Source organism: Bemisia tabaci, chromosome 2 (genome assembly GCF_918797505.1).
Source record: "Bemisia tabaci chromosome 2, PGI_BMITA_v3".
Classification (NCBI taxonomy): Eukaryota; Metazoa; Arthropoda; class Insecta; order Hemiptera; family Aleyrodidae; genus Bemisia; species Bemisia tabaci.
In genome coordinates, this window is record NC_092794.1 from 51,358,750 (window position 1) to 51,384,096 (window position 25,347).

The window sequence follows — 25,347 nt, forward strand, 5'->3', positions numbered from 1 at the left end:
CAGGTGAGATCGTATCGATATCGATTGGTTCAACATGTTTACATAGCCGCTATAGTCAATTTAGAAATCTTAGGGAACGGGTTTTTTGTGATTGATTTTTGATTCTTATGAGTACCAAATGGCGATGAAAAATGAAATTGTACGGAATTTTCTCATTTTCAGCTTTTCCAACTTTAAACGGTAATACTACTAATGCTGTTGATACGACGCGACGTTACAAAGTTTACATTTCAGATTATGAAAAATGCTTATTTTGCCCCATTTCTTAATTTAAAAGCGAACTTAGTGACCGCCAAAAAGTGTGCTTAGTAGGTTTAGATTCAATGGATCGTATTCGATACATCCAACAGGTGAGATTGCATCGATATCGATTGGTTTAATACGTAAACTTAGCCGCAAAAGTCAATTAGGAAATCTGAGGGAACGAGTTTTTTGTGCTAGATTTTTGAGTTATATGAATACAAAATGGAAATGAAAAGTGAAATGGTCAGGAATTTTCTCATTTTTAGCTGTTCCTACTTAGATCCTAAAATTTTCGTTCGAGGTCATGTTGTATTGTTTTGAGCCAAACGATGCATCGAACCACTATCGAATACGGTCCGTATCCTGCGGGTCCGACCCCATCCCCCAGGTAAACCGGAAATACTTCTCTGACAATTTTAAAATATTTTGAAAGTATCGTGAGGCCCCTGTTGTACTTTAACTAATTCGATGGTATTTTTAACAATTTTATCCGCTTTTAAATGGTCAACGATATTGGTAGAATTAGTTAAATTAAATCGTGACATGCGTGAACCGCGAATGCTCATTTTGCCAGCGCTGAATTTTTACCTTCTTTTGTCAATATTACTTTTCAAAGCCGATGCAATGATGCAGGTGGCGCAAGGACTCGTTTTGGGATTAGTATAACCAATTACAGAACGAGTGATGATTGACGTAACCAGAAAACGAGTTTTTACTCCTCTCATAATTTTATAGCATCAACTGAGCTACATTCTTATACGAACACCCCCCCCCCCCCCTCAATTTTGGGAAAATGGACAATCGCGGTTTCCGCACGAAGCAACGCAGTTGTTATGAAGTTTCTCAATAAATTGTAGATATTCATATGTCATGAAAGTATTTTTAACATACTGTCAAGATTAATTGTCAGGTAGTAGTAGTAGTAAAATAATTTTATTTTAAAGCGGTGCTTTAGCATCTAAGACCATTTATACCTCTAAAGAAGGCAGTAACAGTAATAAATTTACATGGAAATATCAGTAAAAATACAAAAGGGTTGAGGGGAAAGGTTAAATTTTGAGATTAGTGGAGCGCATAAATTCAAAAAGTTTTACAGGATGAGTATTCAGAAGTAAATTTTTAAGAGAGGGTAAGGGGTAGGGAAAAAAACGTTTTCGGATATCTTTATAAAGTGGGCAACTTATAAGAACGTGATCTACCGTTAAGGGGGAATTTGGACAAGAAGTGCAAGCAGGACGGTTTGATTGGGTCATCAAATAGCTATGGGAAAAATTTGTGTGACCAATTCTCAGTCTAGTTTGGACTACTTGTTGAAGTCGAGTCAAATGAAAGTTTTCGGATGAAGGTGAAGTAGGCAATGCAGGATGTTCTTGAAAATCGCAAAATCGCAAGATCCCAGGTTTTTAAAACAAGATATTTTTATTCTCATGTAAAGACCATCCAGAAGAATGTGAGATTCAGTATCATGTTAGATCCACACGTTCCAATCTCACGAAAAACTGTGAGGTTAAGGTCGTGATGGTTACACCACGCGGAAATAAGGCTGAACACATGAGCGCCGTTGCCGCCTTGTCGGGAAATTTCGAGTGTCGATTCGAAAAATATTTCGCAGTTGGGCAATCCTGCAAACCTGTAAGACCTAAGTTAGCTCCTCAAGATTCAGCATTATTTATCCGACCGGCGGTAATACGCTTCCTCGCCAAATGATAATTGATGAATAACCACTTTTACAATTAACAATGACCGCTAACAAGACACTTATGCGGCGACACTTTTTCTCGGTCCCAATAAAAATGCAGCATTGTTGTCGGGAACGGAGCATTGTTCAGGGATCGGACTATTTGTTTCCATAAAAACTTTACTTTTACTGTACTAAAATTATACCAACTCGACGGCATAGACGACATACTCGTATTTCAGAAATCCTACACCACTATCTTCCCTACGGTGTAAAAATTTTACCTCCAGAAGTTAACGTGCAAATTCGGCTAATGATGACTTGACGACCAAAGAGTTGAGCTATTGGTTTCGAGAAATCTTAATATCTAATTTGAAAAATAGAATGAAATTGTGAATCAACCACTGTACTAATTGCGAGGGGCGTTGGTTCATTTGAAAGGTGTTGTTCTCAATGCTTCGGGAAAACTATAAATTATTTTCTGGGGTTCGTCCCCGATTTTTAAATCCCTAAAAACTCATAAATTGGATGAGGGGAAGTGGGGGTTTTTTGTTTTTTGTTTTTCGGAAAAGTTTTGTTGCTACGCATCTTACTTTACTGTTTGCTGTCTTTTTATCAGCTGTTTTCATTCAACAATCATCATTAAGTGAGGTTACTTCCAACACTCAACTGCCATCAACTTACATTTTTCTTTTCCCGCGTTTTTTTTTTTTTTTACGGTTTTTCATGACTGGTTCCATCTTTTTCCTATTGCCAATTTTTCCTCATTAAGTCAATAACCTCCAAGTTTTTTTTCTCATTTCTGATGAGAACTTTTCACGCTGTTTCTTTTCAATGTGTATAAATATGTTTATTATTAATTTCCATGTTCATTTCATCCTTTTTCTTCTGATTTATTTTTTTTTAATTTAAAAATTGAACTTTTCAGTTATGATTTTGTTAAAATAATAATAATTTTTACTAATTTTAATTTTAAATTTAACAGTTGTTATGAGTGAAATTTTCAATGACCGAGGCGGTCGTCCTCCAAAACGTGGTCGCGTTTTCCAGAATTCCTCGCATGTTCGTTTAGTGAAGCAAGAACTTAACTCTGTTATTAGTATAGAAAATCAAAGTTTCATTTCTTCATTTCGGAAGTATAAAATTGATGATCAGAACTTTGATGAAAATTTTGTTACCAAATTTTCAGTCGGTTCAATGAATATAATTTGTCATCATTGTGATGCTCGCCATTTTCAGGGTGAAATGTCCAATGGTCATTTTAATAACTGCTGCCAAAATGGCTTAATTTCTTTACCGAGTATTCGGACAAATACCGATTTGAAATCATTATTTTTATATACTCCAAATTTCATAAAGCATATCAGAAATTATAATAGTGCTGTTGCTTTTGCCTCTTTCTCTGCAAATCGAATTCATATTCCGGGTGATGGACCTTATTGCTTTAAAGTTCAAGGATCCATATATAGGTAAGTTTATTTAATATTTACCGTTACGTAACGTACTTTTTTCAGTTTCTCAGTCCGTCCCTCCCTCCTTCCCACCCCTTAACGCATCCGGAATGCAGCTGCATTCCGGATGAAGAAGAGCAAAGTTGTAGGAAATATAGGAAGAAAAGCAGGACAGAAATGGCAAAAGAAGAATCAACAATTTAATCGAAAAAAAAGCAAAGTATTTAAAAAATAAAAAAAGATCTTCTTTAAAATTAGTTTGAAAACAAATGTAAAACCTAAAAAATAATTTTGTATGAAGATTAAAACAAAATTTTAGTTTAAAGTTTACTAAATAAAATTACAATTTTTGAAAACATTTGTTATATTTATTCTCTCAAAAAAATAATTAGACCCAATTCAAAGACAAAACAGAAAATTAAATGAAAATAAAAAAAAAAAAAAAAAAAAAAAAAAAAAAAACCACCATGTGAAAGTGAAAAGTGTACAGGAAAAATAAGGGGCTGCGAAGCAGCCCCATAAGCCCCTAGTCCTAATCTAATTTGCAAAAATTCGCCCACCCAAGTGGTCACTCCGACGTTCATCAGTCATCTTTGGGCGAATTTTTTTCAAAAATTTGCTCATCAACCATTATCACGCGAAAAGCAGCGTTGATCTCCGACATTAATCTTTGCATTATTCAATTAATTTGTTTAGATCGTTTTTGTGAGGTTTTTTTAAAATATTGTCTCTGGTCGGTAAGGCTCGAAATGCACTAATTGTAAGAAGATGGCAAAATTGCAAAATCGTGTATCTCAGGTTGCGACGTTGCAGATTTCCTTGTTTTTTCTCTGGAAAACTAGTCAACGTTATTTCTTGAGAACTCCCCTGATGTTTTGTCTCCGTTAACAGGAAAATATGTATGACCATCGAGCCTTTAAAGCTGCTCGTCCCTCCTCACCAAAATGAAATAGAAGTGGGAATTTTTGAAACGCCGCAAAGAAGATACGTGGTTTTGCGTTTTAGCCCTCGAAGACCCTCAGAGCAACAATTCTTTTTTCCCCATGGATTGTTTGCTTTACCAGGAGTAATTAAAATTGCTGATCAGGCAACAATGATGAGCATTGACCACTGAACCACTAAGCTGGTTGCGTGCTACTTGTACTTGCAACTTTTAACTCTTGGCGTTTAAGCCGTTTAACACTCCCCGGACCCGAGCGGTTGCGGCCAAGGTCATCTGCAACGACCTCATCAACTGCGTTGTCGGATTTTCGCGGAACGCGCGGCGAAGATGACGCAAGGTAGAGAAATTTTATTAAAAATAATATAGTATCGAATATTCGCAGAATCCTCAGCCACCTTCAACACCCGACCAGACACAAATCACCCAAAAAGTCTTTACATAAACATAAGTTCGAAGAACGCTTTAGGTATTGCTGAGTAGCTGCCGCACATTAAGTAGCTTCCTTCACGAAAGAACGTAACTGCATACCAACATTGACGAATTTCTTCCCGTTAACGGTACTTTTAACAGGAGAATCATGGACATTTCTTATTAAAAATGTATTGATTTTTCCTCTGATCTCGTGCAAAAATCAGAAAAAATTTGAACCATAAATGCCTGGATACATTCTTGAAAAAAATTAAATTGTTGGAGTCGATTTTGCAATCTTGGAATGAAGTTACGTTCCTCCGTTCGGGAAACAACGGTTTACTTCCCAACTCGCACGTAAAAGGTCCTGTTACACGATCAAATTGAGCCATCAAACTGAAGCTCTGATTGGTGAAAAAAGACCTGAGGTGAGGATGCGACCAATGAGAGGCCCAATTTGATGGCTCAATTTGATCGTGTAACTGGACCTCAAAGGACTGCGCAAGGGGATGCACTGGCGCACAGTGGATCGAGTCGAGAGAGGTCGGATATGAACTATTTGACTAGAACTGCAAATTCTGATGCTCAATTCGATACATTTTAAATTTTAAAGGGCGACTCTAGATGAAAATTTCACGAGGAAACGAATTGAACCACTTTTAAACCCTCGAAGTTTTGCATGAACGGAGTTATAAGCTTTTAAAGTCTCCAAATTATGTTCAACCTCTCCCATTGACTCGATTCTCTGTGTGCCGTGTCAAGGGGGAACGCCGTATGAACGTTCGATAGATACCCTTATTTTTTCAATCATCTTTTATATTGTCCTAGTCCATCATGAAGTTGCTACGACCTCTCCTGAAAGCACGCGAATTTCACCGCGATTCTACCAATACACGCAAATTTCACTGCCATTTCGGGGAATCGCGAGAATCGAATCCCATTTCGAGTCGACTCTCCCAATTTTCACAGCCTCCTCATTTTACCACCCAAGCGGGCATGCGACCATGATCGCGTGATCCGTCGAGAAGATTCCGCACCCGTTGGTGAACCAATCGGAGAGCGGCACGGACATGGCAATACTCTCACTACACTCGCACTCCTCCACTCGGTGCAAATCAGAATGTCGTGGAGAAATGCGTAGAAACGACCTCGACGGTCTGAATGGACTGACCTCAAAAGCAGACCTAAAGAGGAAAATCCGCGACGATTATTTTTAGGCGAGCTATTCAGAAACAAGAACAGGAAAAAAATAGTCAAGATCTGCCACGGAGATGACATGCGACCGCGGTGGTGGTGGGGGGGGGGGAGACGAAGAGGGAGTGAAAGTGATAGCGAAGGGTTTGGGGGCCGGTGGGGGGTAGGAGGGGGGGTAGGAGGGGGGGCACGACTCACGTTCGGAGCCGGAACGAGCTGAACTGCGTCGCGGACTCCGTCCATTTACGGGGGAGCAGGATCAAAAGCTGTCGGAGCAATTAAAAGTCGTCAGCTCTTTACGGGGTTGAGGAAAACTGCATTGTAATCGGTGCACCGGCCAGGAGCCGCGACCCCCCCCCCCCCTCCTCCCGCGATCGCTGACCCTTGGCCCCTGACCCCGACCCGGCGAGAGGGTAAGAGTTGGCTCGACGGACGCCGCTCCCGTGACAAGACGCGTCGCGTCGCCAAATTTCCGACGCGCGGCATCTGCCAAGAATTCGCGACGTGGTCGCGATCAGGACAATATTTTTAGAGACCCCCGCACTATCAACGTAACCAGATGAGGCAGAAGTTAAGCTCCGAGGTCAACGCTGCTTTTCGCCTAATGATGATTTATGAGCAACTTGTTGGGCATAAAATTCGCCGAATGGTAGCTGGACTACATTTTGTAATTCTGCCGTTTCCAGCTCATTAGATAAAACACTCATGTCCATAGGGGGATTAATGGTACATACGAGATAGTTGATAGCTCCTAAACTGAGCCGCAGATATTGTGGTTTCAAATCGCAAAATGAAGTCAAACTGATGAGCAACTTTTTGACCATAAAATTAGTCAAATGATACCTGAGGAAAATCGAGGTGAGGACTTTGGCCAGAAACAGCATATTTTCATTGGCGGATCAAACGAACTGGCAACACCGTTTTTCTCCATTTAAACCTATGGATATGTATCGATTCTTGGAGGGGCCAAGTGCCCCTCCAAGAATTAACTTTAACTTTGGGATACCTGTACAGTGTCTCTGACCTTGTCACCGATGTTATCATATCGTATCTATTATTCTGAAGTACCAGTCTAAAAAGCGCGGTTCTGCGATCCACGTAACCGACCGATTTCGGAAGGGGTGGAAAAGACACCGGTGTATCCACTCACGTTGCCACATCTTGAATGTTATATTCGTGGATGGCACTAAAAAATTCGGGCGTGATACCGAATGGGCGCAAGAAACTGTATCCATGTTCATCCCTTGAGAGAACCGATACCCGACAACGCGTTGAACGTCAATCAAGAGACTTCATCCAGGACGACGAACTCCGGCGATCGATATTTCTCAGCGCAGCAAGTTAGTTTGTTCCATCAAGTTCAAGCCTATCCTGCTGTGCAATGGGAAAACGCCTTATCAAAATTCAAATGCTGCCGAATTTCCTCTCTTAAAAAACGATGCTCGTGAATATGTTTCCTCGAATTTTTCAGAGATTTGTTCAAAATTTTATCTGAAGTATCTGAAAATTTCAAGGAAAAGTATCGATAACATTCCTCCAACACACCCTGTTTATCGATCCTTTTCCTTAATCTATCAATATATCGCAAAGCACGCTACGCCGGTGAATGCGTTATGATGTAAACCGATGGCGTCGACGCTTCCGTGCTTTGAGGAAGAACGCCGTATGAACTTACACGAGTTGCCAAATTTCCTCGAATAAAACATTTATTTGTGAAGGAAGTTATGCATATCTTTCCTTGAAATTTTCAGATATTTTAGATCAAAATGCGAACAAAATTGTCTGAAAACCTGAAGGAAAAAATCAGAATTTTCCCAGTCACTTCGTCCAATATTGAAGGAAATATGACAACGGCTGAATGCTCAGTGTGTTCGGCACACACTTGATCGAGTCAATGGAACAGGTCGGACAAAATTTAAAACTCTGAACGCTTATAACTTCGATTATACAAAACTTTAAGGCTCCATAAGCGGTTTCATTGGTTTCCTCGTGAAATTGTGTTTTGGAAGCACCCCTTGAAATCTTTAATGTGATGAAATAAGCATCAAAATTTGAAGTTTTAGCCAAAAATTTCATGTCCGACCTCTCTAATTGAATCAACCCATCGTACGGTAGTACGGAAGAAGGAGCGAGGAAAAAGCGCGTGGCGTTATTCGGAGTCGGAGACGACCCCGGCCGAAAAGCACGCGAGATGCATCATCACACAACATAACCTCATCGGATTCCCGAAAATCGCGGTATTTGGAACGGTGAGACAATACTCGGAACGGCGGGCGGATCGGATCGGGTCGGGTCGGGAGCCGGTCATTAACATTGCATCGACGACCCACGAAAACGTCACCGATCTGGACGACGACGCGACGCTTCCTCGAAGTCCCGATCCGGTCCTGGGTCGTGTCTGGGGTCCGGAGCCCGCCGCATCCACGCCGAAAGGCCAACAGTCAACATTTCCATCCCAGCGCCGCCCGGTCGCGTCACCCGTCGCACGGAATCGAACGCCGTAAAAACTGGAGTATATGTTTAGGGGGAGTATGGCATGGCCCCCGGGGCATCCTTTTCTGATTAGCTCACATTCTGCCGTGCTAAGGAAAAAACGTCGTATGAGCCTTCAGACGTCGCCTTTCCCCTGTAAAATAATAATTTCCAGGGAAATCTGTGGATATTTTTCCTCCAATTTTTCAGAGAATTTTATTCGCTTACAGATTTAAATCATCTGAAAATTTCAAAAGAAAACATTCACAACCCTCCTTTAAAATAAACATGTTATTGAATTACATTTGGCAACTCTCGGATGTTCATGTGGCGTTTTCCCCTAACACGGCAGCATTGAGGTCCAGTTACACGATCAAATTGAGCCATCAAATTGGGCCTCTCATTGGTCGCATCCTCACCTCAGATCTTTTTCCACCAATCAGAGCTTCAGTTTGATGGCTCAATTTGATCGTGTAACTGAACCTTTAGACGAGTAGCCGACCAAGCGCGACTGAGTAGCCTGTTCAAACCGTTGTAGTTCAGACTATTTGGAACCATTGTGAAACCCATCTTTGACGTCATGGAGCATCCCTCAATTGCGTCAAAAACAATTTCGGCTGTTTTCGTACTATTTCTGCCATTTACGCCCTATTTCGGCTATTTCGGTATGTTTTTGGCTGTCTCCGCCCATTGTGACGTATTCGTTCAACCCCCATTCACTGATTCCCGTGAATGGTGGAGGAGGTCGTAAAGAATTTCGGCTCCCCACGCGATTGCATCCCTCGCGACGGACCGAGGATCCCTCTCAAGTCTCCTCGACCTTTGCCGGAATGACGAAAGACCCAAAGTTTCAAGTCGAAGAAAGGGATATTAAAAGGCGAACGGGTTTTTTTCACGGGGGCCGCACCCGCCCGGTCACTTCCAGTCTCGGCGAGGAAGTTTCAAGAAGCGCCGTGGAATCTCGAGCAAGGGGTTAATCGGGAAATCCTTCGTTGGCGGATATTTTCTCGCTATTTACGCTCGATTTAGACGATATGTTTATTTTAGTACCGACCCAACCGCGAAGGGACTGGCCGGCCATTCTTCCCGTTTCGCAGCTCCTCCGGTCAGCCGGTTGTTCAAACAAACGCTGACGGATTGTTTACGCATGTGGTTCGCTGTACCAGCTGCGGGGCGTCAATCGATAGTTTCCCATTTAAAGCTATGCTAAAGAATCGATCATTAAGATATCGATCCTTTTACATAGGTTTAAATGGCTCATCGATCGATTCATCGCACAGCACGACTGACGCTGCGTTGTTTCGCTTGCGAATCCGTTAATTTTAGCCGCGGAACGTGCGTGGTACATAGTCGCCCCTCTGCCGTAAGGTCGTATCTCGATTTTCAATTGAGCCTTGTTTTACGTTGAATACATGGTTTTTGGAGCTCATGCCGTAATCGAGATACGCTCCTACGTCATAGGAGCGACGACATCTTGAATCAGCCGGGAACGGGTGGCGGCTATTAATAAATTAACTTCTACGTAGCTCCCAGGCAGGAAGCAACCCAACTCCTCGCCGCAGACTTTGATTTTTAATGTTTCAATCGAAAGTTGCGGTTGCACGCCGAGTTGACGAATCGTGCGATTAAACTTCGATATTTTCACGTGGGTTTAAACGGGGGTGATTTTTAGCATTATTTGGCAACGATGGTGCTCGCCGGAAATCAGGAACTTGTCGCGAAGTTTCCGCGAGCGTTGCGTTATTCAGCGGCCTTGTTGCCGAAATATTTATCGACTCTGCCGTGCTAAGGAAAAACGTCGTATGAACTTTCGAGCGTTGACAAATTTCCTTCGATAAATCACGAATTTTCATGAAAATTTGTGAAAATTTTCCGTCTAATTTTTAAGAGACTTACCTTCGCAGTGTGATCTCAAGTATCCGAAAATTTCAAGTAGAAATACTCATAATTTTTCTCAATAACTATTATTTTAAACGGGGAAATTGGACAACGTGGGAATGTTTATGGCATTTTTCCTACCAGGGTAGCACTACGGTCATTACTGAAATGAACCAAGTGCCGTTCTTGGATGAGCCCCGGGCCACGTAAGGGAGCTAGTGTTTCGGGGCGCACCTGAAAAAGTGAACGTGTGAAACGACCCGTTTATGTTATGGAGCACGCGGCCGATGGGGGGGGGGGGGGCATTCCGACGTGAAGTGCAGAAGTGCTCGAGCCGGGAGTGGAAAGTTAGAGCCTTCATTTCTCGGTCTCGAGTTTTCCGACCCCTCGGAGGCCATGGGTACTTGCACGAGGGGAGAACCTCACCGCAATTAAATCGCGGCCTGCTTAAGTGTTTTTAATTCGGGGTTCATCCATACATTAATGAACGCACTCAGGGGGAGCGGGGAGGGGGGGCTGGGGCAGCCTCGCTGCATGCGCATTATAGGGGACGCTCATAAATTACGTGAAGCTCTATGGAGGGGGGGGGGGGGTCAAGGATAGCATTGTGTCAGTTTGTTTGTACACGTGGAAGGATAAGGACCAACGACTTAAACATGTGAACGGGGTGGGGAGGTAGGGTAGGGGGTGTTAATCCAAAATTTGGACCGAGTTTATCAGAAAGGAACCAACCCATATTTTCGAAAAAATTGAGTTAAGAATGTTTTTGAGTCCCACCAGCAGTATATTTCCTCCAGTCAAAAGCTGAAAGTCGAAAAACAGAAATTAGTTTGTGAAAGGACGCGTTAAGTAAAGTTAATTTTCTCCATTGAGTCTGATGCAGGAATACTACTTCAAACCTCTTTTTCTCATGTGGGTTGGTTCCTCTCTGATGAACCCTTTCCATTTAGCAATCAGGACCCACAACTTCTCACTCAGTTTAGGAACATCGTATGTACCACCGGTTCTCCATGCGCCCTAACGACCTTACGTATGAGGCAGAAATTCTAGTTCCTAATTGCAAAATGCAGTTCATTTAGCGTCACGTATTTCATGAACGTCCCCTCATCGGAGGGGAGAAGGTGGATCCAGAGTCCAGACTCTTGAAAACATTGACAAGAAAAAATACTCTTGATTTAATCGGATTTTTGCTTGAATCCAAACGAAATCCGCTTCAATTAAGAGGCTTGGTTCTTGATTTAAGCTAGATTCTGATTGAATCCAATGTACTTTTTCTGGTCGATGTTTTTAAGAGCCTGGACTCTAGATCCAATGTGTTTTTTTTTCCAGTGTTGTTAACCGCAAGCCCTTCTCGAAGACCGTGAAATCGGCATCGGCGCTTGCGAGTTTCCTCTGCAGGGTGCTTCCAAACTTTTTAGTCGGAGCTTTTGCGGCGAACCGAGTATTTGTTCGAGCCGCGGGACTTTGGGTCGCGGCCTCAAGCCACGGTCCCACAGACGGCGCGCGACGCGAAGTTGACTGTGTGACTGGGTACAATGATTTGGACTTCATTTTGCAATCAAGAACTACAATTTCTGGCTCATCCGTAAAACCACTCAAGTGCACAGAGAAACCAATACTACATACGTTTTTCCAAAACTGAGCCAAAAACTTTTGTCCTTAATTGCAAAATGTAGCCTATTTTATCGAGCCTGGTGTCGCTACGGACGTCGGCGGCGCGAATAGTCTTGACAGTCCCACTGTGCTTGATAAACTTGACTACATTTTGCAATTAGGAACTACAATCCCTGGCTCAGTTTAGAAATAGCGTAAGTACCATGTGTTTTAACGGATGAGCCTGAAATTGTAGTCACCAATTGTGAAATGGCGTCATATTGATTTGAGATCTTGGCCCCAAGTTGCGTGCCCAACTTAGAGTCGCGCTGGCCCAAAATGCAGGGAAGTTTGCGGGGTTAAAAGTTTACGCTATCTCAACCTTGAACTTACCAATTTTCTGGGAAATCTTTGCACTCCGCATCCGCAAAAACTTCCTAAATATCCGTTAAACTAACGAGGTTCAAAATTGTTTTGTTGATATTTTCTCCACGAAAGATGAGGATAACAGAGGACGAACGAAGCGAAAGCCAGGTAAAGGGTGGAAAAACGAAGGAGGAAATGCTAAGTAGAGTAGAGTGATAAAGGAAAAAGAAGGAAAAAAGAACATATGGAAAACATAAACTTAGATTTTAAAAAAAAATATACAGAAAATTTCTGAACATTTTCATGCTCAGGCAGGCGCGCTGGAGCATTTTCTGGACCCCCTATGGAACCGTAGCTTCCGGCCGACCGACCCCGCGATTCGCGAAGTTGTGAAGTTGTGACAGGAACAAGGGAAACCCACCCCTGCTCCTCTCCCCCCTGCCCCTCCCGTTGTTTGACGTCATTTGCAATCGCATTTCGCATTATGTATTTACTCCGGGTCCCGGTGGAACGTGAAATGTTAATGTTTCTGACAGTAATGGCATTTTTAACTTTTTCCCGTTTGTTTGGGAAAGCTTCGCCGCACAGCTCCGCGCGGAGTCGCCGCTGCGCTCGAGGCTCTCGAGAACTTCGGCCGCCGAGGGCAAAACAAATGCAACGCCCGCTTTTACGCTGTTGTCTCAGTTTCCGCAAAAACGCCTCCGTTGTAGTACGATACTACCCTGTTTACAAGAGTATATACAGGGTGTTCTGCAGGCTTGTCGTTACGGGCACGAAGGGTACGCACTCGTGTGGGGCTCCCATCTGAGGCAGGGTTGCCGGCAGTCTGGAAAATCGGGAAAATCAGGGAATTCAAATAGGAAAAGTTGGGGAATTTCTGACGCATCTACTAATCACTAAAACATATCACTGATTTTTCAACTGTTTCCCTTTCCGGTCAATTTTAAGGCTTGTCATCCGTAAACCAGCTACTGAATGCTTTTTTCCATAATTTGATCCCGAAATAAGGGCATTTGGCCATAACTAAGCGAAAGTCAGCGTAAAAAAATAGGTGGAAATATTGTTCAAAGGTGAGGGAAAGTCAAAGATTTTTTCGTCTGTTTGTATGTGTGTCTAGAAAGCGGAAAAACGCGTCGTTTATTAACTGTTGGGAATGCTCTAAACGTCTTTAAAAAAATGCAAGAGAGCGGTAAACCGTCGGATTCTTCTGTGTGTTGTCTCGAACAAGAATTTTCTCAATTTCCAGATAATTTCCCCTCCGATCACCCGATCCGCGACGTCTATATCAGGAATATCAATATCATCAGGAAAAATCAGGAGAATCTGTCATGGATCAGGAAATACCTAGTGTATCTAGTTTTTCTCAACCACTTGCAATTTAGGACCAGCAAAAGTGACAAATTTGATTCAATTCATGACATATGTTGGTTTGTAAAATCAAACGAGCGTCAATTTCTTCGCCTACAAAATCAAGAAATTTCGTTTAAAAATATCATGAAAATCCAAAATGAGATGTTTTAGACACGCAGAAGCACATTTTTCGTCTCAACAGCCCATACGATGGCGAATGAATTCTTCCCCCGTTGAATACGCACAATTGCCTCCGAAAGTAGGCTAGGAGTATTTCAAAGGCCTCTGCTCTCAGCGACGCGATAAATTGGGAGGCCTTGAAAGCGAATCTGGAAATTAATGACTTCACAAGGCTGCTCGGGACCCGATCTCCTGTCAGTAGCCGCTACACGTCCCGCTGTCGCATCTCACGTCGGCGGTGGTGAGGCGTGAATGATCGACCATCGATATATTCCCATTTAAAACTGTGGCAAAGAATCGATTATTAAGGTGTTCATTGCGAACACCCTGTCAATCGATCCTTTTCCTTAGGTGTAAATGGCAGATCAATCGATGTATCGCAAAGCACGCCACGCCACTGCACGGCGGCCGAAAGCCCGCTTCCCGGCGGGAAGTTTTCACGGGAGGGAAGTCGAACTAACGCGGATGTTGATGCACAGCTTAAAAAGGACTCCCTCTCGAAGTGTGAAGCATGCTTCAACAAGTTGATAGGATTTCCCGCACGGGTTCCAAGAGGTTCACAATGGGGCCGACCAGCTCCGTCGAGAGTTGGCGAGTAAGACCCCAATAAGGCTGTGCCCAACTTTTCCCTCCTTTCTACTGCTACCAACCGTCTTTTTCTACGGAAACGTCGATAGGGAATCGAACTGCGCATCAAGGAGCTCGGAAGTTGACTCTCTCTCTGTATACCCGGCACGAAATATTCTCTACTTATGGACCGTATTGACCGTTTCGTGTAAAAGTTACCTTCGGGGATCACCGCCATTTTCGCCAAAGTGATGGGTAAAGAGCACCGGGGTTTGGATACAACTATTTCGGCTCCGGTGTGCCCGCTTTTGCCTGCTTCAATATTTGAAGGCAAAAAAGCATGATAGGTACCACTATTTCGGCTCATACAATGTGCCCGCTTCACTATTTGAAGCCCAAAAAGCATGATACCACTATTTCAACTTTTGTGTGCTGGCTTTTGCCTGCTTCACTATTTGAAGGCGAAAAAGCATGATACAATCATTTCGACTCCCATGATTTTGCCTGCTTCTTTGTTTGAGGACGAAATCGCATTTTAATGTTGCCTCACTTTTTGGACCGGGTCAAAGCAGGTCTACTGGCTGCACACCTGAAAGAACCTAGGGGAGCGAGAAAGTAAAAAATAATGTATTTCCTTCGGAAAATACACTAAAAAACCGAGAAACGTTTCAAATGCCTTGTTCTAACCATCCACAGAAATATTTCTGTTGGATTGATAGAAATTCTAATTAATAATTCATAGACGAGAAGTCTCGTTTAATCAGCAAGAAATCTTGTTTCAAATGGTATTTATTTATAATTTATGGTAATCTTTGTTTGTTGCAGATCAGTCGTTGATGAAATCCTTCCACCGATGGTCTTAAAATTAACGAGTAGCTCCTACGATACCGTTACCACAAAAATGAAAGGTAAGAGCATTATGATTCCGCATGACTGGTGTATATTCTTCGATAAGTCAGTGTAGTTCCCAAGAACCGTAATCACTTCCATCTGTGTTTTAACTTAACAATAAGTGTCTGTGAGGTTAATAAATGGGCCACAGTTTCTCTTTTTTATCTCTGATTTATCCACCCGTTTCTTTTATCTTTAAAGTAACATCGCTGGACGAAAATATACCGAAACTGAGGAAAAGCACCGAAAATTTTTTTTAAATAGCACCTCACTTATCATCTGAAGCGTTGTACAATTTAGGGATGGCGGCCACCGGTCGCGGTTTCTCATTTTATTCTTTTTTTCCTCCTCCTTATTAAAATGTATCAATTTACACGGAACTCTCTCGTACGGTCCAGTCAATTTTAAGTCAAAATAAATATCCGAACGAAATCTTTCTCAGTATTGGACGAAAATGTGTCATGGATTTAATAAACGCGTTTCTTTCTTTATCTTCCTCCCGAAGTTTATCAAATTCACCGAACTCTCCTGTATGGGCTCGTTAATTTTAAGTCCAGATAAATATTCGAAAAAATCTCTCTCAGGATTTTGCGAAAATGTGTAGATTTAATAAGCGCGTTCCCATCGAACACGGTTTTTTGATCGGTAGCGTCGCCTGGCGGTGCTGTATTGGTTTCAACACCTCGCTCAAAGCCATCCGACTTTCTTCAGACGAAGTGACAGTTAATAACAATAATTCTTCCCGAGAAAATTTCGTCGGCGGCCTCTGAACTTCTGAGAAAGCGCTGAAATTTTGTCGCGCGGCGTTTCCATTCATATCGGGGCCCGCTTGTTGATGCCGGCTGAAATTTTTTCAGCTATCGTCGGCCGGCCGGCCGACCACCATTCATAACGAGGACGTTCACCCATGCCGTCTGAACATCGTTTCCGACGTGTCTGTCAAAATTTCCGCGAGACCTACCCGATGTTTTGAGTTCCGAAGAAGCGTCATCCATTCAGCTATTTTCGTTTTTCAGAGAACGGTTGATTGAACGAACAGTCGAAAATTTTGGAAGGAATAGGAAATCTCAGAACTCGTGCGCGCGCTCTGACAAATACCTAGACGAACGACCGTTCATTTCCTTGAGCAATTCTCACGTTTGTAAATTAACCGAATTCGCAGCGGGCTTATTATTGAAACTGATAGACAAAGCTATAGACAAAAAAGGCAGCGGGAAAATGGAGCGATCCTACCAGTGCAGTGGAAGCAGGTGATTGCAACGGCCAAAGGAGGTAAGTTAAAGACCAACCAACGGAAGACCCTTAGTCAGTCCATCATTTTCCCCCTTAGTCTTTGACAACCACCCGTTTTTAAACCAATAGTGTCGCTCTATTTTCCCTTTGTCTTCTTTGTTTATAGATTTGTCTATCAATTTCAATAATTAGTCCGCAGCTAGGTCGAACCTATAGAAAAGTTCGTCAATTTGATGCCAACAGTTCGTCGTGTCCTAGACAAAGGGGCCATAGGCGGATCCAGCAATTTGGCAACACCGGATTTCCTCCATTTGAACCTTATGTTAAATAATCGATTCTTGTCGGAGCACCTGACCCCTCTTAGAATCGATACATTTCCGTAGGTTTAAATGGAAAAAAAACAACGTTGCCAATTTGCTGGATCCGCCAATGAAAGGGGCGGAACTCCATTCCAAGGTTGCCCCCACAATTTAATATTTTATAAGAATGTATCTACCTATACAATGTCTGTTCAAAATTTCTCTGACTTTTGCACGAGATCAGAAGAAAAACCTGTGAAATTCTCAATTAGACCTTCCTAAGATTCTCCCGGTGACAATGCAATTCGTGAGGGGAAGTTTGGCAACATTGAAATATATATGTAGTTGCGTTCTTTCCTCCGGGAAACGGCGAGCGAACCGAGGCACTGAACTGTCCACGTTACCGTCATATTCTGCAGAGCTGCAATCTGTAGAAAAGCGAGCGAGCGAACAAGTCGTCTCAACGCAAAACCCTTTCGAAGCAAGAAAACCACTCAGCAAAGAAGTTCTTGATTGAAAATACGCCGAAGAGCGCACATTCGCACTCCTGACCTAAAACTTGGAGTTCTAGGTAGCAGCCAGCGGGCCAAGTCGATGCGTGACGTCACTTTTACGAAGTTTATGAACATGGCAACTTACACCCGCGCAGAAACGAATTATGTTTCCCGGAGTTCAGTCTTTATTTTCCAACTGAGGCTAGTTAGCCGCGGCGAACAAGCCCGAAATTGAGGCAATCTTCGGTGAGGCGGGAATCGGCCATATTTGCACTTTGGTTACTAACGCGTTCGAAGGTTCGAGGTGCTGTGCTTCTGAAACTGCGATATTTATTTTCGAAAAATGAAAGCCAAGTTTGTATAACAAAATCAAATCGTGCTAAAACCACCGATCTCCGTTTTTCCAATTTAGAGATTTGAGAAAAAATACAACTGCGAGGTCGGCGAGGTGCTGTACGGATACGGGCCGATAAATCGAAAAGATTGCGCTGTGACTTCTTCGATTCAATCACTGGAAAAAAACACATCGGATCTAGAGTCCAGACTCTTAAAAACATTGACAAGATAAAATACTGTTGATTCAATCAAATTTTCGCTTGGATCGAAAGGAAATCTGCTCAAATTAAGAGGCTTGGTTCTTGATTTAAGCAAAAATCCGGTTGAATCAAGAGTATTTTTTCTTTCGATGTTTTTAAGAGTCTGGACTCTAGATCCAATGTGTTTTTTTTTTTTTTTTTTTTTTTTTTTTTCCAGTGTACCAACACTTCCGGAAGTTCGAGGTGCTGTGCTTCTGAAGCTGCGATATCTTCTTTCCAAAAATGAAAGCCAAGTTTGCACAACAAAATCAAATCGTGCTAAAACCAGTGGCCTCCGTTTTTTAAATTTAGAGTTTTGAGGGAAAAATACAACTGCAAGGTGCTGTACGGACGTACGGATACGGGCCGATAAATCGAAAAGATTTCATTGTGACTTCTTCGATTCAATGTATTGAAGGAACATTGATAAAAGTACGCGCGTACTTTCTAATTACAGAGGTACTGATCACCCAATTTTGACTCGCAGAGCGCATTTCAAAATATCTTTATCACGAATTCGCTCCGAAAAAAAATATTCAGTTTCTTCAATTCCGAATTAGCGCACAGTGGATCGAGTTTACAAGTGAGGTCGGACAAAATTTGGAAACTTAGAAAGATTTAACTCTAATGATACAAAACTTTGAGGTTTTAAAAGTGGTTCCATTGGTTTCCTCGTGAAATTTTCTTCCAGAGCCACTCTTTGGATTTTAAAATGTGACAAAATAAACATCGAAATTTGCTTTTTATGCCAGAAATTTCATGCCTGGCCTTTCTATTGACTCGATCCACTGTGCAGCGAGAGAGCATTGTCGATGGAAAGAAGTTTTAAAACTCGCTCCCTGGAAAATTTCAAATTTACTGACGGGTTCATGCGAATCCGAGTGTCGCGTGAACATGATGATGGCTGGACGGCCGAAATGCGTCGTTTTTTCAATTTTCCAGCAAGTGAGTGTTCCGCTATTTTTCCCATTAATTTTATGCCAGTGGTAATGGTGTACATCAGGAATGACAGTTTATTCCGTACCATCACAATTATTCAGTATCTTCCGAAAAATCGTTGTTGAGTCAGGGGCGGATTGAAAATTTAATAAGCAGGCTATAGAGAGTCGGAGAACTCCGCCATTATTGCCAAGCTAATGAAAAATGCCGTATGAACATTTTGTCACCCTCCTGGCAAAAGGTGTAACTGCATTGCTCGATGAGCCCTGTCGTCCATTTAACTCAATGCTTTTCCGGGCTCATTTCAATGTGTAGTTACACCCTTCTGTCACCCAAGCGACGATTTGAATGTTGCCTACTTTCCAGCTGTATCATATTTATTTTTGAAAAGTAAAACGAATATTTTTCATTGGAATTTTCCGATTCCTCAGATTAACTTGCCAACAAAATTCTTTGAAAAATGGAAGAAAAATTCTTCTTTGTTTTCTTGACTGTTCGTGTGGGGAACTGTTCGGCGTTTCTAATTGAAAATTTCACTGATTTTTCTTCTGACTAATTGCCCGCATAGATCGGAAAAATATTCTACACATATTGCTTAATCATATTTTCGTAAATAATCGAAAAGTTTGAGTCAATTTATAAACCTTGTAATGGCTTGACGTTCTTCCGTTCTGAAATAAAAGCAGCTACCCCTCTGCAAACTAACATAAAGTTTTAACTTCAACATCGCGACGAACCTATTAAAACTATTCACCTGGAACCTCAAATTCTTCCCCTCTGATATGTATAGACCAGGGCTGTGCATCAGTTTTTGAAATTGGCAGAAATATTAAGAGCTTCATGAACTGCAAGCTTTTAAACCTTCAGAGAAATCTCGTGAGGGGTGCACCCTGTGGAATAGAGAAATTTTCTCCCCGTCCTGTCAGAAAGTGCTGTCATGTTCAGTAGCGGGTTTACCGAGAGTTTTGACACATCGAGTGACACCGCTCGGTATTGCCATCGGTGCACCCGCTCAGTGGCGTGGCATGCTTTGCGATATATCGATTTATCTGCCATGTAAACCTATAGAAAAGGATCGATAAACAGGGTGTTCTCACCGAACAGCTTAATAATCGATTCTTTATCATAGCTTTAAATGGGGAATTATCGATAATCGATCATTCACGCCTCGCCTCTGCCCCCGCCCCCTCCCTAGTTCCTCATTGTTCCTGTCAGGGAAATCACGATAAAGTCATCCCTGTCCTAGCTCAATACCGACTTGATCGGGAATTGCACTTCACGCGAGATCTCTTCAGACTAGGTCGCAAACAGCACCGAATGAATCTGAGGTTTCTCAACATTTGGCAAAAGCGCTTGTAAATGCGCGGTAAAAATTTTCCACCCCAGCTCTCACTGCAGTTTTGACCGATTTTTTTCACGCGCTTACGTTTCGAAACCCACAACGAACTCACCCCCGGTCGAAACGTCGCAATGGAGCTCTTGCATGTGAGGGGGATTTGCGATTTAAGTACGTTTTCTTGCGTGAAATTTCGCGAAAAACACGATGACGCCATTGGTTTTCTCTGAAACGAACCCCAAAGCTAAAAAAAAAGCTCTCAAAGTTGAGGCAGTAACGGAGGAAATTGCGTACGTTCTGGTGGGAGGCAATGCAGTCAAAGATAAAGCAGGGGAGATCTTATGAGAGTCTGCCTATTTACGAAGTCATACTCTCCATGCCAAGATATTGAGAAAATGCACTATAGTTTATAGTGTACAGTTATTTATTAAAGGAAGGTTGCCGTGTTTACAGTTATAGTGTTCGCGAACGAAGTGCCAACCCTGTAAATGTATTTGCTCCCTAGACACTCCTTAAATATCCTAGGATTCTCGAGATAGCGTGGGATATCCCCTCTATTACGGCCCTGACTAAGTTTTTTCTCGAGTTTTAAAGTTTTTTTCAGAGAAAACCAATAGCACCATCGTGTTCCTCCCAAAATGTTACGTAGGTATCAGAACTTAAATCTCGAATTCTTGACACACGAAAGAACTCCATTCCGAATGATGGGTGCCCATCAGAGACTTTTTGATGTTGAAATTTGAAGTGTACTAACGGAGCCTGCAACCGATCTTATTTTTTCCGTGCAGCGCTGGGACTCCCTGTAAAGACGTGACACTTCTGTGCAAATCCTCTGTGGAAACTCAGATTTCGAAACTGCGCAATATCGAATCGGGTGCTCCACGATTTCCGCGTAAAAAATGTTTGCTTTCACGCGGTTGGTATCTATGGGGAAATTCCGAGAACCTGCCGTAAGTGGCAACGCCATTCTCATTCCCAATCTGCCATCAACCATCTTTGCACGCAACAAATCCCCTCGAACTCCGCGAAAATTCCATCTCGAACCTTAACCTCACCTATGATCGCGACACCGTGACACCGGCATGGGCGGAATGAAAGTCTATAGCACAGGTCGTCAGAGTAGAAAGGGGCAATGCTAGTGGGTAGCGGAACTGACTATGGACCCAGATGTCCCGGGTTTGGATCCCGGCTAGGGTGACTTTGATGGTATCACATCTTGGCTTTTGGAGGAACGTGGATGTTCTCTCTCTCTTTCTCTCGTATATCCTTCTTCTTCTTTTTTTTTTGGGCCTTGTCGGCAAAAGAGGACATTTTTAAACCACCTCTTTTTTAAAAAAAATGAAAGTTTTTACAAGAATATATGTCGGAAACTGTCCAAAATGAGGCCACGTGCTTTTTGCGTGTAGTTGGAAGAAAAATTGCTGTTTTCAGGTGAAAAATGCCCAACAGTTTCTCAGTAAAAGTAAAATTTACGAGTATGAGTCCATTTGTTCCTGCGAATCTTTGAACTTAATTGAACTCATGTTTTCAATTTTATTCCGAACGGTTCAGTTGGAATCTAATCTGCTATAGCTTCTCTGCCTGCCGATTCGTAGGAAATTGTTCTAGGTTGTCACAAAACATATGCTACATATGCAAGTGGCAAATCTCACTAGTGCAGCGAAAGTCACGTGGCGTGTGTGCGTGATGAAAAGCACTTGACTTTTCCCCCCTATTTTTCCGAAGTTGAATTATTGCAAATGAAACAGGCAGAAAGGATTTTTTTGCTCAGTGGAAGCGTGGCTAAAATGCAGAAATGGACTCTTATTTGGACGTATTTCTACCAAACAGACCTACGTGGAGGTTAGAAATATGCGGTGTGCTCGTTAGTTCTCCGGCGGTAAGAGTGAATGAGAATAATAACGCGCCAGTGACGTTAGCGGCGACGATGGAGACTCCGAGCCGCGGATCCGTGTCTTTAACTCATGAGCCCTGTCCACAAGGCTCTCTTGCCATGCCCACGGCTCATGAGTTCCGCATTCAGTTGGCACATAGGTCTGTTGGATAGAATGTAAAATCCCGCTTTTCCAATTCTTTAAAAGGAATCACGCCCACTTTTACATTGATTCTTATGCAGCTTCGACAAGCACATCCCATATTTCTCACCTCCACATAGGTCTGTTTGGTAGAAATACGTCCATTTAACTGATAGGTAGCGGGGTTATTCAATTGATAGTAGCGGGGTAAGTGCAGCCTTCCCCTTGATCAGAATTTTGCTGGCATCTAATTGCAGATCGGCAGTAGTTTCTATACTTAGTGCAGCTCTTGCGTGCTGCGACGATTTTTGGCCCAATGATATTTGATGAGCATGAAATTCACCGAATGACGACTGATGAATATCGGGGTGAACCTATAGGTGAGTTTTTGCTAATTAGGTTAGGTTTGTGAAAGTCACTGCCTAACTTTTTGTTCATGAGTTATCATTAGGCGAACCTGAGAGTTAATTTTCATAACAATGGCTAAGGAACAGTACCGCCTGCCTGCAAACTGACAATTTTGAAAGAAGGAGAGTAAACTTCACCATTTTTGTAATTTTGCCGTTAGATTTGCAACTTTTTCATACATTATAACGTCACTTCAGCGCTTCCCTGCAGAATTGGAAAAATCCAAAAACATCAGATCGCGTATTTTGTGTTGTAGAATGCGGCAAAGTCGTTAGCTAATTTTCGTCCAAATTGTCAGTTAAGCGGCATCGTTCCTTAATCCTCGATACGATAAGAAACTTTTACACAATGAGTGAGACGGCGAGCAGTGCGGGGTCTTTTGAAATATATTGTCTCCGGTTCAAAAAGAGCTTCATCCCCCAACTGATGAACCCCCAAAATGAACAAGAATACCCGCTCTTCGGGTTTCATTCATAATTGGACTCATCCCTTCAATTGAAAACGAGGAGAGGGGATAATTATCCTTTTTCCGATGAGCCCCGAAATGTGCGGGAAAACCCGCTCTCCGGCTTTCATTTATTAACGGACTCATCCCTCCAATTAAAAAAGAGGGGGGAGTTCGACGGAGGGATGAGAAGAATCGCCTAGATTTTCGCATGCACGGGATCCCTCGAAGCTCAACGAGATACCTGCCGCTAAATTTAGACCGCTGGAACCCCTCGATGTTTCCCTACACCCCACGACCACGACCCCACGTCACGGAAAATTTCCCGCGAAGGGGAAACAACAAACCACCACGCTCCCGGCACGGCGACGCGGGTCAGCCTGTCTCCACCTTTCTTCCGCCCCCTGACGTAAGGGCGTTTCTCAATCTCCATTTGAGCCCTCTTCTCCGTCTAACTGTATGCTTTCCGGGTGTCATAAGGGAATAGAGATACGTCCTTAAGTAAGAGGGAAGACGCGACGCTTCGAGCCAATATCAATTTCCACGCTCGCAGCCTTTCATAATTTTGCGCAAAATATCCTCCCTGCAGGAACTCGTCTTCTCACGGGCTTCTAGATGGTAGGGGATGATCCAAGCTCAAGGGTTGAACTCGCGGTCGTGCCGTCAACGGGGTTTGGGGGATCAGGGGGCCGGGAAAATCACGCATCTCGGGATGTCAGGAGAGTCGGGATCTTGAAGTTCTATTAATGCTACTATTGAAATTCGATCTCCCTGCGGCCTGGTCGTCGGGAGTCAGGTCCAGCCTAAGTCCACAGGAATATTTTGGCTGAAATATTTCGTAATTTCTGAAAGAAAGAAATGAAGAATTTTTATTTTTTTATTTATTTTTTCTTGGTTTTTGTTTTCTGTGTTTAAATAATAATTCGAAATTTAGCGTTTCATGTCTTTATGAACAGCCCCAAAGAAGCTTTGTTAATTAAGAAAACGGATCTCTAAAACTGGGACAGTTTAGCGCACCTCGGGGTCGGGGAGGGGGTTGTAATTCTGAAGATTGATTCATAAGGAAAAAATAATAAAATGAAGAAGTCTTATTTTGATTTTATCCTGAAAATATTCGCGTATAACTTTTAGACACCCTATATATGTATGTTATCTCTCATAACAACCGAACAACTGATCAACGCAACGGAACTCTCCATAACCTAGGGAGCATTACTACCGTACTAAAGAAGAACACCGTATGAACATTCGAGAGTTCAATTTTCCTTCAATAAAATTTCATTTTTGAGGGAAGTTACGAATATTTTCCCTTGAAATTTTCAGGGCTTTTCGGTAGGATTGCGAGCAAAATTATCTGAAAAATTGGAAGAAAAATATTCATAGGTTTACCAAGAAATTCGTGTTCTATCGAAGGAAATCTGGCGACGCCTGAAGGTTCATACGGCGTTCTTCCGTAGCACGGCAGAATAATCCCCCTGAAAATTAAAGGACGCTAGGATCTGAAGTCCGCCTCAGAACTTTTACTCGAACACGGAGCGATACATTTTTTAATTACGATGTATTGTTTTCCACCCCGGGCTCATGCGCGCGTACAATTACGAAGTTAGTCAAAAAGCGAGAGCAGTCTCCGTTGGAGGCGGTGGTGTTGAGAAGGAATAGGGGAAATTTAATGAGGGCGAAAGTTGGGCGCTAACGAGACGTGGGTATGTATCGTTACTAGAGCGGGAATCCCGTCCTCTTCATAACGCAGTGCGCTGTGCGCGGGGTTATTAGAGCGGCAGCCCATCCATCGGTTAAATTTGTTCATGTTTACTTATGACGCTTCAACGGGGAGTGTTTTTCAGCCCGCCCTCCCACTAGACCTGAAAAAGTTCGAGGGCTGAAATTCATCGATGTCAAATCTTCCCCACGTTTTACTAAGAAGAACCATCGTCGGAAACGAACTTTAAAAGACGTTGAAAAACGTAAGTTGTGAAGTAGTAATGCAATTATTATTTCTAAAGAAGGGTTTGACTCTCTCCTCTTTTTTTATAAATCTTAGATTTACTGCTATTTCTGCGAAATTAGAAAAAAGAAGTTAAGCATAATTCTTTAAGGCCTTGATTAAGAGCTGGCTTCTTGATTTTTCATTCTAGGTGTCATTTTGTATCTTTAAGTAGTTAACATCGAAGTAACATGAACATTTTTACTAGAACATTACAGAGATGACGGAGGAGCGCCCCCACACAAAAACAGGGATGAAAAAAAGTTCGATCTCGAGTTGCGCGCCCTACATGGGGCGAATTTAGGGTCTTGGACTGATTGACACATAATTTTCTTTGAATTAGGAAAAAAAAACATTTCAGTCCAAAATAAATGATATTTTTGACGCAAAAAAGTTTCTTAACCT

The 25,347-nt window shown here is 42.5% G+C and overlaps 1 protein-coding gene and 1 long non-coding RNA gene across 2 annotated transcripts in view; both read left to right on the forward strand.

Moving 5' to 3' along the window:
• LOC140224119 (uncharacterized) overlaps positions 1-25,347 on the forward strand; it is a 643,754-nt gene that overhangs the window by 545,412 nt on the left and 72,995 nt on the right. Inside the window, exon 2 of the long non-coding RNA XR_011899393.1 lies at positions 15,149-15,231. This is a non-coding gene — a long non-coding RNA (uncharacterized lncRNA). The remainder of the gene's footprint in view (positions 1-15,148; positions 15,232-25,347) is intronic.
• The window catches only part of LOC109039486 (uncharacterized), a 613,681-nt gene that overhangs the window by 213,300 nt on the left and 375,034 nt on the right, over positions 1-25,347 (forward strand). The window lies entirely within an intron of this gene.